General features: G+C 49.4%; 1 protein-coding gene across 1 annotated transcript in view; it reads left to right on the top strand.

The window, feature by feature from the left end:
- The first annotated feature begins 5,026 nt into the window (after positions 1 to 5,026).
- LOC144507725 (sphingosine 1-phosphate receptor 2-like) overlaps positions 5,027 to 20,755 on the top strand; it is a 261,605-nt gene continuing 245,876 nt past the window's right edge. The window contains exon 1 of the mRNA XM_078234973.1: positions 5,027 to 5,093. The gene's annotated coding sequence lies outside the window, so the exon portion shown is untranslated. The remainder of the gene's footprint in view (positions 5,094 to 20,755) is intronic.

Raw genomic sequence — 20,755 nt, 5'->3', positions numbered from 1 at the left:
CAATCTCATCCCTTGCCTCCCAAAGAATCCTAGGATATATTTCAGCAGGCCCAGGGGACTTATCGACCTTCAGTTTATTCAAAACTGCCAGGACATCCTCACTCCGAACATCTATTTCTTCCAGCCTATTAGCCTGTAACACCTTCTCTTCCTCAAAAACATGGCCCCTCTCCTTGGTGAACACTGAAGGAAAGTATTCATTCATCACCTCGCCTATCTCTACTGACTCCATACACAAGTTCCCACTACTGTCCTTGACCGGCCCTAACCTCACCCTGGTCATTCTTTTATTCCTCACATAAGAGTAAAAAGCCTTGGGGTTTTCCTTGATCCGACCCGCCAAGGACTTCTCATGTCCCCTCCTAGCTCTCCTAAGCCCCTTTTTCAACTCATTCCTTGCTAACTTGTAACCCTCAATCGAGCCATCTGAACCTTGTTTCCTCATCCCGACATAAGCTTCCCTCTTCCTTTTCACAAGACATTCCACCTCTTTCGTGAACCATGGTTCCCTCACTCGGCCATTTCCTCCCTGCCTGACAGGGACATACCTATCAAGGACACCCAGTATTTGTTCCTTGAAAAAGTTCCACTTTTCATTCGTTCCTTTCCCTGACAGTTTCTGTTCCCAACTTATGCCCCCTAATTCTTGCCTAATCGCATCATAATTACCTCTCCCCCAATTATAAACCTTGCCCTGCCGTACGGCCCTATCCCTCTCCATTGCAATAACAAAAGACACCGAATTGTGGTCACTATCTCCAAAGTGCTCTCCCACAACCAAATCTAACACTTGGCCCGGTTCATTTCCCAGTACCAAATCCAATGTGGCCTCACCTCTTGTCGGCCTATCCACATATTGTGTCAGGAAACCCTCCTGCACACACTGCACAAAAACTGCCCCATCCAAACTATTTGACCTACAAAGGTTCCAATCAATATTTGGGAAGTTAAAGTCCCCCATGACAACTACCCTGTGACCCCCACACATATCCATAATCTGCTTAGCAATTTCTTCCTCCACATCTCTATTACTATTTGGAGGCCTATAGTAAACTCCTAACAACGTGACCGCTCCTTTCCTATTTCTAACCTCAGCCCATATTACCTCAGTGTGCAGATCCCCCTCGAAGTGCCTTTCCGCAGCCGTTAAACTATCCTTGATTAACAATGCCACTCCTCCACCTCTTTTACGAGCTTCCCTACACTTACTAAAACATCTATACCCCGGAACGTCCAACAACCATTCCTGTCCTTGTTCTACCCACATCTCCGTAATGGCCACAACATCGTAGTTCCAAGTACCAATCCACGCCCCAAGTTCATCTACCTTGTTCAGGATGCTCCTTGCATTGAAGTAGACACACTTCAACCCACCTTCCTGTCTACCGGTACCCATCCTTGACCCTGATACCTTCCCCAATACCTCACCACCCTCACTGACTTCTGGACTACAACTCCTTTTCCCACTCCCCTGACAAATTAGTTTAAACCCCCCTGAAGAGCCGTATCAAATTTCCCTCCTAGGATATTGGTGCCCCTCTGGTTCAGGTGCACCCCGTCCTGTTTGTACAGGTCCCACCTTCCCCAGAATGTGTTCCAATTATCCACGTATCTGAAACCCTCCCTCCTACACCATCCCTGCAACCACATGTTTAACTGCACTCTCTCCCTGTTCCTCAACTCGCTATCACGTGGCACCGGCAATGTACCAGAGATGACCACATGTTTTGTCTTGGCTCTCAGCTTCCAGCCCAGCTCCAGAAATTCCTGCTTTAAATCCCCGTCCCTTCTCTTACCTATGTCGTTGGTACCAATGTGTACCACGACTTGTGACTGTTTCCCCTCCCCCTTCAGAATCCGGAAAACACGGTCTGAGATGTCACGGACCTTGGCATCCGGTAGGCAACATACCATCCGTGAGTCTCTTTTGCTGCCACAGAACCTCCTATCTATCCCTCTAACTAACGAGTCCCCAGTGTGAAGATATCTGTTAAGGCCCTAGCTATTTTTCCCCTTGTCTCCCGCAGTAACCTGGGATCAATCCCATTCGGCCCCGGGGACTTGTCTACCTTAATGCAATTCTCTTTTGATATCTTGATATTCTCTAGAGCATTCACACACCCATCCCTAACTTCAACATCCGTCATGTCCTTCTCCTTGGTGAATACCGATACAAGTATTCATTATGGATATCACCCACTTCCTGTGGCTCCATGAATAACTTCCCTCCATTGTCCTTGAGTGGGCCTACTCTTTCTCTTGATATCCTCTTGCTCCTAATGTTTGCATAAAAAGCCTTGGGATTCCCCTTGACCCTGTTTGCTAAACACTTCATGGCCCCTTTTAGTCCTCCTAATTCCGCATTTAAATTCCTTCCTACTTTCACTGTACTTCTCAAGAGCTTTGTCAGTTTTTAGATGCCTGGCCCTATCATATGCTTCCTTTTCCCTTTTGACTCAGCTTACAATTTCTCTTGCCATCCATGGTTCCTGAATCCTGCCATTTCTATCCCAGATTTTGGGGGGGGACATGCCTGTCCTGCACTTCAATCAACTGGCCTTTAAAAGCCTCCCATGTGCCAGATGTGGATTTGCCCTCGAATAGCCGCCCCCAATCCACACTCCCCAGCTCCTGTCTAATCTGGATGTCATTGGCCCTCACCCAATGAAGCTAGGATGGTGTCAGTGCTAAATTTAACTGTGAAACCCTGGCCAAAGTTGATGAGAAGTTTCGAAGAATTCTGCACCCGACCCCACAAAGTGCGAGCTAGGTGTAAATCTAGCTTCATTTGTTAATATTTGCTTTTTATTTCCATTTAAAATGAATAGAAACACCTCCTGAAACCGACAGTAAAGATTATCTTCGGTCGTGGGGTAAACAACACAATTTAATTCGCTGATAAAGACAATTTTTCAATTTCCTTAAACCAAAATGTCGAAGGATTGAATTAGCCTTGTTGTGAACCTGATCAGTTAAAATAAAGTTAAAGTTTATTTATTAGTCACAAGTAGGTTTACATTAACACTGCAATGAAGTTACTGTGAAAATCCCCTAGTCGCCACACTCCGGCGCCTGTTCGGGTTACACTGAGGGAGATTCCACATGGCCAATGCACCCCAACCAGCACGTCTTTCAGACTGTGGGAGGAAACCAGAGCCCCCGGAGGAAACCCACGCAGACACGGAGAGAACATGCGGACTCCACACAGACAGTGACCCAAGCCGGGAATCGAACCTGGGTCCCTGGCACTGTGAGACAGCAGTGCTAACCGCTGTGCCACCGTGCCACCCTGTGAAGTGAAGTGTTTTAAACACTTGACCTCTCCAACTGGAGAGAATCAATCACCCTTTCACTATCAACATCCTAGGGGTTGCCATTTGGCCATTGAGCCTGCAATCCCACCCAGGCCCTATCCCCGTAACCCACATATTTACCCTGTTAATCCCCCTGACACTAGGGTTAATTTAGCATGGCCAATCAACCTAACCCGCATATCTTTGGAGTGTGGGAGGAAACCGGAGCACCCGGAGGAAACCCACGCAGACACGGGGAGAATGTGCAGACTCTGCACAGACAGTGACCCAAGCCGGGAATTGAAACCAGGACCCTGGCGCTGTGAGGCCGCAGTGCTAACCACTGTACCACCGTGCCACCCCGTCTAATGTACACACATCGGGTGGAATTTTCCTGTCCTACCTGCCACGGGAATCGTAGCGGGTGGGACATGGGCCATGCAAAGTCTGCTGACCTCGAGTGGATCTTCCAGCCAAGGAGTGAATGCGGCTGGAAAATCCCATCCATCCTGTTTCACACACCTAGGTCACCAAATTCAGACATGAGTGAAGGTAGCTGCTGCTTTATATTGGCTGCCTCTGCAAAATAAAGAAGAAATAGTATTGGAGGGAGTAGGCTATTTGTCTTGGGAAGAAAGGAAAGCAGGAGCACAAAAAGGATTTCTCTGTTTTTCAAACAAAGAACAAAGAACAAAGAACAATACAGCACAGGAACAGGCCCTTCGGCCCTCCAAGCCCGCGCCGCTCCCTGGTCCAAACTAGACCATTCTTTTGTATCCCTCCATTCCCACTCCGTTCATATGGCTGTCTAGATAAGTCTTAAACGTTCCCAGTGTGTCCGCCTCCACCACCTTGCCCGGCAGCGCATTCCAGGCCCCCACCACCCTCTGTGTAAAATATGTCCTTCTGATATCCGTGTTAAACCTCCCCCCCCTCACTTGAACCTATGACCCCTCGTGAACGTCACCACCGACCTGGGGAAAAGCTTCCCACCGTTTTCATGTTCTACCATGTTTGGGGGCGGCACGGTAGCACAGTGGTTAGCACTGCTGCTTCACAGCTCCAGGGTCCTGGGTTCGATGCTCGGGTCACTGTCTGTGTGGAGTTTGCACATTCTCCTCGTGTCTGCGTGGGTTTCCTCCGGGTGCTCCGGTTTCCTCCCACAGTCCAAAGATGTGCGGGTTAGGTTGATTGGCCAGGTTAAAAATTGCCCCTTAGAGTCCTGAGATGCGTAGGTTGGAGGGATTAGCGGGTAAATATGTGGGGGTAGGGCCTGGGTGGGATTGTGGTCGGTGCAGACTCGATGGGCCGAATGGCCTCCTTCTGCACTGTAGGGTTTCTATGAGTCAGCTTGTTTTTACTTGTTGGATATTTATTACGCATCAGGGAATAAATTACAAGAAGTGACTACATTTCTCTGACAGATTTTGAACGATGCAAAGCCTCTGTGGAGAAGTACTTGGATTTTGTTATTTCTCAGATTCTCCTTATAAAGAAGGTCAGTGCCGCTTTCTAATTGTGCAACAGTTTGTTTTTTTGGCAGTCAAAGGCGACAGGGTGACGCAGTGACAAACAAGAATTCAAATCATGAAAAGAATGATGTTGTCTGCATTTGGAGAGGGATTTAAAGACCTCTGTTTGCTTGTAATATGGATTGAATTAAGTTTTTGATTTGTAGGGAATCAGGATTGCCTGAACACAGGATAAACTGCAGCAAGCAAACACAGGCCCAGAAACTCAATTAGACTTCTTTTCAGACATGGAACAGTCAGCATCCTGGGAAACACTTCAAAGGCTTGAGTGAGTAATATTAAAATCTCCATCTACAGGTCAATAGCTTTCAAAATAAACTCTAAATTCCCACTGACCAACTTAAAGGGAAGCAATTCTTCCAAAAGTGCTGAATTGGTGGGAAAACTGTTCTCGATCCCGACTGTTTTCCCAGTTCAGATTCTCACTCGAATCTCCGCACTCTGTGCACTGCAGAGGTTCCAATCATGAATCTCATTAAAAGGGGCTCAGAGCCTCGAAAGCTTGTGTGGCTTTTGCTACCAAATAAACCTGTTGGACTTTAACCTGGTGTTGTTAAACTTCTTACTCTCATTAAAACCCCAGGGGGGCGGGGCCTATTCGCACCGGAGTCTGACAGTTCTGGAACTCTGCGCATGCACAGTCGCCCCGATCTGTCAGACTCCCCATTTGCTGGGCAGCCCGATCGCTGGCCAGCCCGGGACCCCTGCAGTGCTGCCCCCTCCAGCCCCCCCCCCCAACGGCCCGATCGCAGCCCCCAAGACAATTCCCGGGCCAGCCCTGATCCCTCCTGTCCTGGAGCGCCCCGATGGACAGCTAACCCTCCCCACAGTGGCGATCCCCCTACCCCACTCACTCCGGCAGGCACCCCTCACCCGCTGATCCCCCCCCTCAGGGTCAGACCCCCTACCCCCCCACCCCCAACCCCCGGGAGGCAACCCCCCCTCCGGGAGGCAAGCACCCCCCCCCCACCCGGGAGGCAGGCCCCAATCACTGCCCTCCCTCCATCTCAGACTGATCGCCATGCAGAGTGGCAGCGGGACTCCCCCACCCCCACCGATCACCCTTAGGCCCCGCCCACAGTAGGCCCCACCCCCTTGACACTGCCTGATGCCCGATGGGCAGTGCCAAGGTGCCCCCTGGGCAGTGGGCACTTTGCCCCATGGGCAGGACAAGGGGGCACAGGCTGGCACTGCCAGGGTGCCCATGCCCAGGGGGCACCACTCTCCGCCTACCGACCCCCTGGGAGAGTCCCAATTGCCCCACTTCATTCCAGCGGGGTCTCCCGCTAGTTCCCCGAACGTGGGGAGCTAGTCTGGAATGAAGTACTCCTGGCGGGGTGGGAGATTCAATCGGGACCGGCAAGTTCCCAATAATGAAATGCTAAACATATTTAAACTACATTTTAAAAAGTTTCAAATGACTTACCTGTCCTCCCGCCGGTTTCCAGCGAGGTCTGGTCTCCGACTGTTCTCCGGCTCTGGGAGATGCGCATGCGTTCGCGGCACATGCGCAAATTCCGGAACAAGGCCAGGAACGCGCATCTCCCAGCCCGACCCACCAGAAAAGTTGCGGGTCGGGATGGGAGAATCGCTCCCGAGATTTCCAAGTTTTAAGCCCTTTCCTGTGAAAGGTGAATTAAGATCCACCTTGACAAACATTACTTAGTGGACACCTAATACCGAAAAGATGTCCCTTGTTAGTGGAAAATTCCATGCCACATTTAAACTTTACTGCATTCTCTCTGCAGTCTTTACAGGAAACAATTTGGAATTACTCCCAGCTTCTCCCAAGCTGTCGTATTCCCATTTTGCGGAGTTGTAGTTTCCGGTGATTGTCAAAAGTCCTTTCACTCAGACTTCTGAGAAATCACAAACCAGCTTCCAGCAGCACAGTCTGATCATTACTTTCCCTGCCACGCCAGCATAATTCTTCCAATGTCCTTAAATTTCCACGAGTTCCAACTCTTTACCCAGGGAATGTATTCTCACCCTCATTCTGTTAGAGAGCTAACATATTTTCCCTGCAGCTGCTCTCTCTCTCTGTCTGCCCAGGTAGCTGGGAGTCCATTAGTTCTCACAAAGCAAGAACATCTGCCTTTCCTTTTGTATTCAGGTGTGCAATAGGTCACTTGGGTTTCATTAACTCTGGATCTCAGACATCTGCTCCATGACAATCATCACCTGCAGAGTCCAATACAATTTCATGCCACCTGCTTTCTCATGGCCTGGTGTTTTACCTTAAATTAAGAAAGACAATGTAAACGATACATTGGGCAGCACAGTGGCACAGAGGTTAGCACTACTTCCTCATAGCGCCAGGCATTTGATAAGGTGCCCCATGCAAGGCTTATTGAGAAAGTGAAGGGGCATGGGATCCAAGGGGACATTGCCTTGTGGATCCAGAACTGGCTTGCCCACAGAAGGCAAAGAGTGGTTATAGATGGGTCATATTCTGCATGGAGGTCGGTCACCAGTGGATTCCGGCCTTGGGTGACCGTGTGGAGTTTTCACCTTCTCCCCTTGTGTGTGTGGGTTTCCTCCGGCTGCTCTGGTTTCCTCCCTGCTCCCTTCCTCCCATCCTCCAAAGATGTGTAGATTAAATGGATTAGCCATGGTAAATGTGTGAGGTTGTGAGGATGGGGCTGAGGGGAGGGCCTGGGTAGGATGCTCTTTCAGAGACTCAATAAGCCGGATTGCCTCCATCTGCTCTGTAGGGATTCTATGATCTATCTATGACTACCATCACACAAAGAGTAAGGGTCCCAGAACAGATCCCTGGGGCACTCCACTGGTGACCGACCTCCATGCAGAATATGACCCATCTATAACCACTCTTTGCCTTCTGTGGGCAAGCCAGTTCTGGATCCACAAGGCAATGTCCCCTTGGATCCCATGCCCCTTCACTTTCTCAATAAGCTTTGCATGGGGCACCTTATCAAATGCCTTGCTGAAGTCCATATATACTACATCTACTGCTCTTCCTTCATCAATGTGTTTAGTCACATCCTCAAAAAATTCAATCAGGCTCGTAAGGCATGATCTGCCTTTGACAAAGCCATGCTGACTATTCTTAATCATATTATACCTCTCCAAATGTTCATAAATCCTGCCTCTCAGGATCTTCTCCATCAACTTACCAACCCCTGAGGTTAGACTCACTGGTCTATAATTTCCAGGGCTATCTCTACTCCCTTTCTTGAATAAAGGAACAACATCCGCAATCCTCCAATCCTCCGGAACCTCTCCCGTCTCCATTGATGATGCAAAGATCATCGCCGGAGGCTCAGCAATCTCCTCCCTCGCCTCCCACAGTAGCCTGGGGTACATCTCATCCGGTCCCGGCGACTTATCTAACTTGATGCTTTTCAAAAGCTCCAACACATCCTCTTTCTTAATATCTACATGCTCAAGCTTTTCAGTCCGCTGCAAGTCTGCACTACAACCACCAAGATCCTTTTCCACTGTGAATACTGAAGTAAAGTATTCATTAAGTACCTCTGCTATTTCTTCCGGTTCCATACAAACTTTCCCACCGTCACACTTGATAGGTCCTATTCTTTCACGTCTTATCCTCTTGCTCTTCACATACTTGTAGAACGCCTTGGGGTTTTCCTTAATCCTGCCTGCCAAGGCCTTCTCATGACCCCTTCTGGCTCTCCTAATTTCCTTCTTAAGATCCTTCCTATTAGCCGTATACTCTTCTAGATCTCTAACATTACCTAGCTCCCTGAACCTTTTGTAAGCTTTTATTTTCTTCTTGACTAGATTCATTACAACCTTTGTACACCACGGTTCCTGTAACCTACCATAACTTCCCTGTCTCATTGGAACGTTGCTGTGCAGAACTCCAGACAAATATTCCCTGAAAATCTGCCACATTTCTTCCGTACATTTCCCTGAGAAAACCTCTTTCCAATTTAAGCCTCCAATTTCCTGCCTGATAGCCTCATAATTCCCCTTACTCCAATTAAACACTTTTCTAACTTGTCTGATCCTATCTTTCTCCAATGCTATTGTAAAGGAGATAGGATTATGATCACTATCTCCAAAATGCTCTCCCACTGAGAGATCTGACACCTGACCAGGTTCATTTCCCAATACCAAATCAAATACAGCCTCTCCTCTTATAGGCTTATCTACATACTGTGTCAAGAAACCCTCCTGAACACACCTAACAAACTCCTCCCCATCTACACCTCTTACTCTAGGGAGATTCCAATCAATATTTGGGAAATTAAAATCTCCCATCACGACAACTCTGTTATTATTTCACCTTTCCAGGATCTGTTTCCCTATCTGCTCCTCAACATCCCTGTTACTATTGGGCGGCCTATAGAAAACACTCAGTAAAGTTATTGACCCCTTCCTGTTCCTAACCTCCACCCACCGAGACTCCGTAGACAATCCCTCCATGATGTCCATCTTTTCTGCAGCCGTGACACTATCTCTGATCAACAGTGCCACTCCCCCACCTCTTTTGCCTCCCTCCCTGTCCCTTCTGAAACATCTGAAACCCGGCACTTGAAGTAACCAGTCCTGCCCCTGAGTCATCCAAGTCTCTGTAATGGCCACCACATCATATTTCCAAGTAGTGATCCACGCTCTAAGCTCATCCACTTTGTTCGCAACACTCCTTGCGTTAAAATAGACACATCTCAAACCTTCGGTCTGTGCACTCCCCTTCCCTATCACCTGCCTATCCTCCCTCTCACACTGTCGGCAAGCTTTCTCTATTTGTGAGCGAACCTCCTCTCTCCCAGTCACTTCAATTTGATTCCCACCCCCCAACCATTCTAGTTTAAACTCTCCCCAGTAGCCTTAGCAAACCTCCCCGCCAGGATATTGGTCCCCCTGGGATTCAAGTGCAACCCGTCCTTATTGTACAGGTCACACCTGCCCCAAAAGAGGTCCCAATGATCCAGAAACCTGAATCCCTGCCCCCTGCTCCAATCCCTCGGCCACGCATTTATCCTCCACCTCATTCCATTCCTACTCTCACTGTCGCGTGGCACAGGCAGCAATCCCGAGATTACTACCTTTGCGGTCCTTCTTCTCAACTCCTTTCCCAACTCCCTATATTCTCCTTTCAGGATCTCTTCCCTTTTCCTACCTATGTCATTGGTACCAATATGTACCACGACCTCTGGCTCTTCTCCCTCCCACTTCAGGATATCTTGGACGCGATCAGAGACATCCCGGATCCTGGCACCAGGGAGGCAAACTACCATCCGAGTTTCTTGTCTGCGTCCACAGAATCGCCTGTCCGACCCCCTCACTATAGAGTCCCCTATTAATACTGCCTTCCCCCTCCTTTCCCTCCCCTTCTGAGCTACAGGGCTGGACTCTGTGCCGGAGGCACGGCCACTGTTGCTTCCCCCAGGTAGGCTGCTCCCCCCCAACAGCACTCAAACAGGAGTACTTATTGTTAAGGGGCACAGCCACTGGGGTACTCTGTAGTACCTGACCTTTCCCCTTCCCCTTCCTCACCGTGACCCACTTGTCTGCCTCCCGTGGCCCCGGTGTGACCACCTGCCTGTAACTCCTCTCTATCACCTCCTCATTCTCCCTGACCAGACGAAGGTCATCGAGCTGCAGCTCCAGTTCCCCAACGCGGTCCCTTAGGAGCTGCAGCTCGACGCACCTGCCGCAGATATGGACGTCCGAGAGGCTCGGAGACTCCAGGACCTCCCACATCCGACACCGAGAACAACAAACTGGCCTCGCACTCATAATTCCCCCTTTCTTCAAATAACACAGGAAAAACTAAGAACTAAACCTACCCTGCCTCGCCCGTTGAGCCAAAGCCCTTCAGCCTTCACTCTGCTCCCTCTCACTCTGCCGCCCGCTCACAACGCTGCCCGCTGGATAGAGCAGACTCCTCTTCAAAGGAAAAAAAAACTTCCCAGGTGTCACTGGGGCCTACTTCCGGTTTTACCCTCCCAGCTGCCTTCAAGAAAACAAAACACTCTGAAAATAGAGTAATTTAAAACACCTCTTACCCACTAGCTCTCCTCTCCTGAAAACACCACTCTGGCTGCTCCACTGGAACAATGAGCTGGAACAATATTACAAACAGCAGAGGTCCCAGCACTGATCCCTGCGGAACACCACTAGTTACAGACCTCTATTCAGAAAAACACCCTTCCACCGCTACCCTCTGTCTTCTATGGCCAAACCGGTTCTGAATTTATCTAGCTAGTTCACCCCTGATCCCGTGTGATTTAATCTTTTGCACCAGCCTGCCATGAGGAACCTTGTCGAATGCTTTACTAAAGTCCTTGTAGACAACATCCACAGCCCTTCCCTTGTCAATCATTTTTGTCACCTCCTCAAAAAACTCAATCAAATTAGTGAGACATGACCTCCCCCGTACAAAACCATGCTGTCTGTCGCTAACAAGACCATTCAGTTCCAAATGTCTACAAATCTTATCCCTAAGAATCTTCTCCAAAAGTTTCACTATCACTGACAGCAAGCTCACTGGCCTATAATTACCCGGGTTATCCTTGCTCCCCTTCTTAAATAATGGGACAACATTGGCTCCGATCCTCTGGGGCCAACGAGGAAACAAAGATTTCTGTTAGAGGCCCAGCAATTTCCCAGCAGTAAGAATGTTACAAAGCTTCAATACAGCTGATTTAGAGAGAGGGCAATCTACAGGATATTTCATTCCTTGTCACTATCTAATTGCATCTACTGGGGTAACAAATGAAAACAGCATTACCAGTACTCATGAGCAAGGCTCCTACATGAAGAATAGGACATGATATTGGAAGCAAATGTCACTGTGGGATGAATCTTCCCTCTGAGGGAAGGAAACAAAGATTGGGATTGTTTCCAGGTGTCCTCGGAGCTAGCGTGGATGCAGCCACTTACAATGAATGTCACAGGGACATTCCATTGATTCCCATCAACAGAAAGATGACAGTCAGATCCAGCCTATCCAACTTCTCCTTATAATTCAAACCCCCCAGTCTCTTGACACTGAAGAGCTATTCAGAGACTTGCCAGCTAAAGAGGAGCAGTAGGCAGTAGAAGGTAAGTAGGGGAGAGGGTGTCTCCAATTTGAAATACCCTCTCTTCAGAGTTTATTGAACACAAAACTAGGAAATGAGAGCCATATCACCTCTGCTGTGCGGCACAACTGTTGCTGCACTCAGACGGGCAGAGGCAGGCTCTAGGTCTGCCAAGAGAACTGGACCGCCTTGCCTGATGCTGGAAGGCTACACCCAGGCTCCTAAACTGGCTCGCGTTGCCTCCTGGAACCTGGAGGTCAACAAAAAAGTCCTGGTTGGCCTCTTTTAATTAGGCTGACAAGGCTCCCAACCAGCTCCAAGTGAGCAGGTAGCCTAGCTCCTTCAGGAAGACAACCCCGAATGAGGGATAGAAGCTGAGAACCAGCATGTTATTTTAGATCCGACCCGCCTTGATTTGGGGCCAAAACACCACCCCGTGGCTTCAGGAGAGAGGAGAATTGTTAGACAAATAAAAACATTCACTCTGCAGCCATTGGAATGTTATGGGTTAAGTGGTGAAGAATGTTGCCTTCCTGTCTTGCTAATAAACAAAATTTCCTCCTGACAATAAAAGTCATTGAAGGAAGTGTTCAAACTTGAGTTGCCTGAGTGACAGAACACAACAGAGAGGGCCAAATCATTCACTTATCTCAGTTAGCAGATGCAATCTTCATGAGAATTAACAGCTCAGGTCAAGGTTCATGCATGGCATTTTGTGCAGGATATATCTCTGACAATCTGATCATTTCCTGGTTTCCCAAAATTGTTTACCCATTTAAAGGTCTCATCATCTTCAAAGTGCTTAGTGTTGGAAGGGGTGATCTAAAAGCAGACGAGGGTTGCTACAATGTTGATGACTTCTGATTTATTATTATTGGAGGCAGGGAGGGTCCCAGTGGACTGGAAAGTGGTAATGTAACACCGCTGTTTAAGAAGGGAGGGAGGCAGCAGACGGGAAATTATAGGCTGGTTAGCCTGACTTCAGCCATTGGCAAGATTTTAGTGTCCATTATTAAAGATGAGATCACGGACTACTTGGAAGTGCATGATAAAGTAGGACTGAATCAGCACAGCTTCATCAAGGGGAGGTCATGTCTGACAAATCTGTTAAAAGTTCTTTGAGGAGGTAACAGGGAAGTTGATAAAGGAGAACCAGTGGACATAATTTATTTAGATTTCCAAAAGACCTTTGACATGGCACGGTGGCACAGTGGTTAGCACTGCTGCTTCACAGCTCCAGGGACCTGGGTTCGATTCCCGGCTTGGGTCACTGTCTGTGTGGAGTTTGCACATTCTCCTCGTGTCTGCGTGGGTTTCCTCCGGGTGCTCCGGTTTCCTCCCACAGTCCAAAGATGTGCGGGTTAGGTTGATTGGCCATGCTAAAATTGCCCCTTCGTGTCCTGAGATGCGTAGGTTAGAGGGATTAGTGGGTAAATATGTAGGGATATGGAGGTAGGGCCTGGGTGGGATTGTGGTCGGTGCAGACTCGATGGGCCAAATGGCCTCTTTCTGCACTGTAGGGTTTCTATGATTCTATGAAGGTGCCGCATAGGAGACTGTTAAATAAGTTAAGTGCTCGTGGTGTTAATGGTAAGATCCTGGCATGGATAGAGGATTGGCTGACTGGCAGAAGGCAGAGAGTGGGGATAAAGGGGTCTTTTTCAAGATGGCAGCCGGTGACTAGTGACGTGCCTAGGAGTCGGTGCTGGGACCACAACTTTTCACATTAATGATTTGGAAGAAGGAACTGAAGGCACTGTTGCTAAGTTTGCAGCTGATACAAAGATATGTAGAGGGACAGGTAGTATTGAGGAAGCGGGGGGCTACAGAAGGACTTGCACAGGTTAGGAGAGTGGGCAAAGAAGTGGCAGATAGAATACAATGTGGAAAAGTGTGAGGTTATGCACTTTGGGAGGAGAAATGGAGGATAGACTATTTTCTAAATGGGGAAATGCTTAGGAAATCAGAAACATAAAAGACTTGGGAGTCCTTGTTCAAGATTCTCGTAAGGTTCAGTCGGCAGTTAGGAAGGTAAATGAAATGTTAGCATTCATGTAGAGAAGGCTAGAATACAAGAGCAGGGATGTACTTCTGAGGCTGTATAAGGCTCTGGTCACACCCCATTTGGAGTATTGTGAGCAGTTTTGGACCCCATATCTAAGGAAGGATGTACTGCTCTTGGAAAGGGTCCAGAGGAGGTTCATAGAATGATCCCTGGAATGAAGAACTTGTCGTATGAGGAACGGTTGAAGACTCAGGGTCTGTACTTGTTGGAGTTTAGAAGGATGAGGGGGGATTTTATTGAAGCTTACAGGATACTGCGAGGCCTGGATAGAGTGGACGTGGAGAGGATGTTTCCACTAGTAGGAAAAACTAGAACCAGAGGGTACAACCTCAGACTAAAGGGCGATCCTTTAAAACAGAGATGAGGAGGAATTTCTTCAGCCAGAGATTGGTGAATCGGTTTCATTCTTTGCCGCAGAAGGCTGTGGAGGCCAGGTCATTGAGTGGCTTTAAGACAGAGATAGATAGGTTCTTGATTAATAAGGGGATCAGGGGCTATAGGGAAAAGGCAGGAGAATGGGGATTAAAAAGATATCAGCCATGATTGAATGGGGGAGCAGACTCGATGGGCCGAGTGGCCTCATTCTGCTCCTATGTCTTATGGTCTTATTAATGACAACATTAACATAAATCACTGCTGAATAACTCATTGCAAATCAAACATCCAACTGTTTTGACTGGGCACCTATAATTAACATGCTGAATATGTTTGAAGTGAGAACTTTTAGATACTGCTCCAAAAGCGCAGAAGAAGGCCCTTCTGCCCATTATGCCTGTGCAGGTTCTCTGGGAGAGTGACATAATTAGTCCCACATTCTGAATATTTTTCCTTTCAATTATACCTCCATTTATTTCATTCATTCAAGGGACACGTCTGTCACTGGCTGGACCAACATGTGTTGCCCATTTCTAACTGCCCCTGAGAATATACTGGTTCTTGACCCACTGTAGTCCATGTGGTGTAGGTATACCCACAGTGCTGTTAGGGAGGGAGTTCTGATGTTAATGTTGAATCTCTTTCACTATCGTTTCATTCAGCTGTCATAATAATGAATGAAAAACACTTAATTACACCCAGACATATTGAACTTTAAATAAGAGCTGTGAGTTTTTTAAAAAATGGACACACAAACCAAAGATGGCTAAGGATGTAAAGTCAGCCACTGGCTGGATTGCTGCTGGGTGATTCTTTGAGAGACGATGGAACCACACCCTGTTTTCCAGACACATATACTTCCAAAGCATACAGAAACTAATTGCCATCACCGGTGGAGACAATAGGAGATAATGGAAGATAGGTATCATCTCAACAAGAAATATCTCGTGTATAATGTTCGAGACAGATCTGTGGATTTTGCCTTCGAGGAATGTGCAAAGACAAGGATAAAAACCAGCTGAAAAGCTGGCCCAGGTGTGAGTGTATGAACTAGTGTTGGAGGTGTTAGAACATGTGTGACTCTGAAGAGAAAGGCCAGCCCGCATCAACATTCCTGCAAAGGTTTTGTTCAGGTACCTCTCCCTCTCTTTGACTGTGGAAGTAAACCAAGTCATCAAAGATCGTAGCTGCAAAGGAAACTGGGAAGCTTCTTGATGCGCGATTAAATCACTCGGGAGGCTAGATTGTACCCGGGAAATAAAGGCTTTTATTACTGACAAGAATGGAGCACACTATATACAATACAATCCCAGACAAGGAGACAGGCTCAGGAGAATCACACGCCGCAATGCTATGTTTGGGGAGTGGTTTGGTCCTGCAGACTTTGACATAATGCCCTTTCTTTCCGCACGCGGAGCACAATACCGTTCTAGCTGGACATCGCTGCCGAGGGTGTTTCGCCAATCCACAGAAGTAACACCGCGGGCCTCCTGGAGCTGCCGCCGTCGTCAGGTCCGAGGTTGGGAACACAATCGCGCAGTTTTTCGGAGCCGCTGAATAAAGTAGAGTCGGTGGCTGTACTTGCCATGATGTTCCCACGTGGTCGGTGGGGTACCTTTCTAGGCTTCTGGAGGCCGTCTCCATAGCGTCGGCCAATTCTACTGTCTTAGCGAGGTCTAGATTACCTTGCTCTAGCAGCCAGAGGCGAATGTACGACGAGCCGATTCCCGCCACGAACGCATCGCGGATCAAGTCGTTCGTATACTGGGCCGCTGACACTGGCTTGCAGTTGCAGGCTCTGGCTAGCTGCTAAAGTTCACACAGGTACTGTTCTGTCGTTTCGCCGGGCTGCCGCCGTCGAGTGGCGAGAAGGTGTCGAGCATGGATCTCGTTTGGCGGTTTGTTGTACCGTTTCTTAAGTAGTTCGATGGCCCCTTTGTAGTCTTGGGCATCGCAGATTGCTAAGTATACGGTGTCGCTTACCCTTTATACCTTTATACTTCAGGCAGTGCAGTGACCTTTATACTTCCCCTGGTAGGCGGAGCCAACTGGAGTGTACCACAGAACAATATCAACAGGTAGAACAGCCCAACCCTAACACCAACAGTAACTACAGTAACATATCTACAAACCCCCATAGTGCTGACCATCCATGGCTCAGCACTCATAGTGGTAACCAACTATGGTTCACCACATTCACCCCTCCTTTAAAACAAAGGCCGGTGGGGCAAAAAAAACCAGAACAACTGTTCATATAATCACAAGTTCAGTCGTATTGGAGGACCGTACCGTCTCTGCGACCTCCTCAACACTGGCGGTAACGCCGGTTCTGGTAACCGTGGTGACCTTCTCTCCAAGGCGGTGTCCAGTGACTCCTCCAGTTCCTCACGGACAGGTGGACCACGAGGTGGCGATAATCTGCTGGACTCGAGCACGCCTCGAGGTGGTGACAATCTCCTGGACTCAGGCAAGCTGTACACGGGAGTAAGAGGATTAAGTGGTGGTCCCGATACTGCCCGCGCCGTGTCAGGAAGGGAGATAAGGGTCGGGGGGTCCCTAACTAGGGGTGTGGGAGCGACTGGGGTTTCCAAGTCCCCTGCAGGCGCCAGATCTCTAATAGAGACCGTGTCCTCTCGCCCGTCAGGATATGCCACATAGGCATATTGAGGGTTGGCGTGGAGGAGATGGACCTGTTCAACCAAAGGGTCGGACTTGCGGGTCCTAACATGCCGCCGCAGGAGGACAGGTCCTGAGTGCGTCAACCAAGACGGTAATGAGGTCCCAGAGGAAGACTTCCTAGGGAAGGAAAACATTCTCTCATGTGGAGTAGCGTTGGTTGCCGTACACAGGAGTGAGCGGATAGAATGGAGCGCATCAGAGAGTACCTCTTGCCAACGGGAGACTGGAAGACCTTTAGACCTCAACGCCAGTAAGACAGCCTTCCAGACTGTAGCATTTTCTCGTTCAACCTGTCCGTTACCCCTAGGGTTGTAACTCGTAGTTCTACTTGAGGCAATCCCTTTTGAGAGCAGGTATTGCCTCAAGTCGTCACTCATGAATGACGAGCCCCTATCATTGTGGATATAGCTGGGGTAACCGAACAGGGTGAAAAGATCCCGTAATGCTTTGATGACCGTGGCAGTGGTCGTATCAGAACAGGGAATGACAAAAGGGAATCGTGAGTACTCGTCAATCACATTGAGGAAGTACACGTTCCGATCTGTCGAAGGAAGGGGGCCCTTGAAGTCCACACTCAGTCTTTCGAAAGGGCGAGTGGCTTTAATGAGGTGTGCCCTGTCAGGTCGGTAGAAGTGCGGTTTGCATTCAGCACATACCTGGCAGCTTCGGGTTATGGACCTGACATCCTCCACTGAGTAGGGGAGATTCCGGGCCTTTACGAAATGGAAGAGCCGAGTGACCCCTGGATGGCAGAGATCATTGTGGAGGGCCTGTAATCGATTCTCCTGCACACTTGCACATGTTCCACGCGACAGGGTGTCTGAGGGCTCATTGAGCTTCCCTGGATGGTACATGATATCATAATTGTAGGTGGAGAGTTCGATTCTCCACCTCAAGATTTTATCATTTTTGATCTTACCCCGTAACGTGTTGTTGAACATGAACGCCACGGACCGCTGGTCCGTGAGCAGGGTGAATCGTTTTCCCGCCAAGTAATGGCGCCAATACCGAACGGCCTCCACAATGGCCTGGGCCTCCTTTTCCACTGCAGAGTGTCGAATTTCGGGGCCTTGGAGGGTGCGAGAGAAAAAGGCGACTGGCCTGCCCGCCTGGTTAAGTGTGGCGGCCAGGGCGAAATCAGATGCATCACTCTCCACCTGAAAGGGGATGGACTCATCAACAGCGTGCATCGTGGCTTTCGCGATGTCGGCTTTTATCCCTTCAAAGGCTAAGCGAGCCTCTGTTGCTAGGGGAAAGGAGGTAGACTTGATGAGTGGACGGGCTTTGTCCGCATAATTGGGAACCCACTGTGCATAGTATGAGAAGAAGCCTAAGCATCTTCTCAGTGCTTTGATGCTAGTGGGCAGGGGGAGTTCCAGGAGGGGACGCATACGGTCTGGATCAGGGCCAAGGACCCTGTTTTCCACCACGTATCCGAGAATTGCTAAATGGCGCTTGTGAAATACGCACTTCTCCCTGTTGTAGGTCAGATTCAGGCGAGACGCAGTGCGTAAAAATCTAAGGAGGTTGGCATCGTGGTCCTGCTGGTCATGGCCACAGATAGTGACGTTATCCAGGTACGGGAAGGTAGCCCGCTGCCCGTTTTGGTCCACCATTCGGTCCATTGCACGCTGGAAGACCGAGACCCCATTCGTGACGCCAAAGGGAACCCTTAAAAGTGATAAAGACGACCATCCGCCTCAAAGGCTGTGTATTTTCGGTCCTCTGGGCGAATGGGGAGCTGGTGGTAAGCTGACTTCAAGTCAATGGTGGAGAACACCCGGTACTGCGCAATCTGGTTGACCATGTCAGATATGCGCGGGAGAGGATACGCATCCAGCTGCGTGTATCTATTAATGGTCTGACTATAGTCTATGACCATCCGGGGTTTGTTTCCAGTTTTAACCACCACTACTTGCGCTCTCCATGGACTAGAGCTAGGTTGGATGATCCCTTCCCTGAGGAGCCGCTGAACTTCAGATCGAATAAAGATCCAATCCTCAGCGCTGTAACGCCTGCTCTTGGTTGCGATGGGCTTGCAGCCTGGCACTAGATTCTCGAATAAAGATGGTGGGGTGATTCTGAGTGTCGAGAGGCTACACGTGGAGCGCGCTGGGCAATTTGGAGGCTGCTGTGCTCCCACTGAAAGTGGAGGGAGTGGCCCATCGTACTGCAGGGTTACACTCCTCAGGTGGACCATAAAGTCTAGTCCCAGGAGCATCGGAGCGCAAAGGTGCGGTAACACAAGGAGCCTGAAGTTCTCGTAAACTGTGCCCCGCACTGTCAGGTTGACCACGCAGCTCCCTAGCATGGTAACAGACCGGGACTTCGACGCCATCGAAATTGTCTGTCTGACAGCCCGTACTCGGAGACCGCACCATTTCACGGTGTCAGGGTGAATGAAGCTCTCCGTGCTCCCGCTGTCAAACAAACAATGAATTTGGCGTCCATTTACCTCTATGTCCATCATAGACTTGTCGAGTCTGTGAGGCTTGGCCTGGTCCAGGATGATTGACGCCACCGTTGGGTCTTGGGTGCCACTGCAGGCAGCTGAGATGGTTGATGATGATGACCCCTGCTGGTCGTCCGCGGTCGGTGCCGACCAAAATGGCTGCGCCCATGGATCGCACGTGGTCGGTGTCGCTAAAAGTGGCGGCCCCTGCAGGTCGCACGTGTCTTGCTTCTCCGTCGTCAGGAATGGCGGCGCTCTGGAATCGCACGTGGTGGAAGACCTCGAAGACGCTGGAGACCAGGAGACAGGCTCAGGAGAATCACACGCCGCACTGCTATGTTTGGAGGGTGGTTTGGTCCTGCAGACTTTGGCATAATGCCCTTTCTTTCCGCACGCGGAGCACAATACCGTTCTAGCTGGACATCGCTGCCGAGGGTGTTTCGCCAATCCACAGAAGTAACACCGCGGGCCTCCTGGAGCTGCCGCCGTCGTCAGGTCCGAGGTTGGGAACACAATTGCGCAGTTTTTCGGAGCCGCTGAATAAAGTAGAGTCGGTGGCTGTACTTGCCACGATGTTCCCACGTGGTCGGTGGGGTACGTTTCTAGGCTTCTGTAGGCCGTCTCCATAGCGTCGGCCAATTCTACTGTCTTAGCGAGGTCTAGATTACCTTGCTCTAGCAGCCGGAGGCGAATGTACGACGAGCCGATTCCCGCCACAAACGCATCGCGGATCAAGTCGTTCGTATACTGGGCCGCCGACACTGGCTTGCAGTTGCAGGCTCTGGCTAGCTGCTGGAGTTCACACAGGTACTGTCCTGTCGTTTCGCCGGGCTGCCGCCGTCGAGTAGCTAGAAGGTGTCGAGCATGGATCTCACTTGGCGGTTTGTTGTACCGTTTCTTAAGTAGTTCGATGGCCCCTTTGTAGTCTTGGGCATCGCAGATTGCTAAGTATACGGTGTCGCTTACCCTCGCGTGGAGGACCCGCAGTCTATCGGCGTCGTTTTGAATGGCTGTTGAGGCATCGATGTAGTCTTGAAAACACTTTAACCAATGGTCGAAAGTGTTCGACGCTCCTGCCGCACGTGGATCTAAAGTAAGCCGATCGGGTTTCAACATTTGCTCCATGGTTTTCAAAATTTTGTCAGTAATAAAATTGATGCGCGATTAAATCACTCGGGAGGCTAGATTGTACCCGGGAAATAAAGGCTTTTATTACTGACAAGAATGGAGCACACTATATACAATACAATCCCAGACTAAAGGGTCACCAGGCAGTGCAGTGACCTTTATACTTCCCCTGGTAGGCGGAGCCAACTGGAGTGTACCACAGAACAATGTCAACA

Source organism: Mustelus asterias, chromosome 19 (genome assembly GCF_964213995.1).
Source record: "Mustelus asterias chromosome 19, sMusAst1.hap1.1, whole genome shotgun sequence".
NCBI classification, from domain to species: domain Eukaryota; kingdom Metazoa; phylum Chordata; class Chondrichthyes; order Carcharhiniformes; family Triakidae; genus Mustelus; species Mustelus asterias.
Note: the sequence above shows the minus strand (reverse complement) of the source record. Positions and strands in the feature narration are given on the sequence as shown.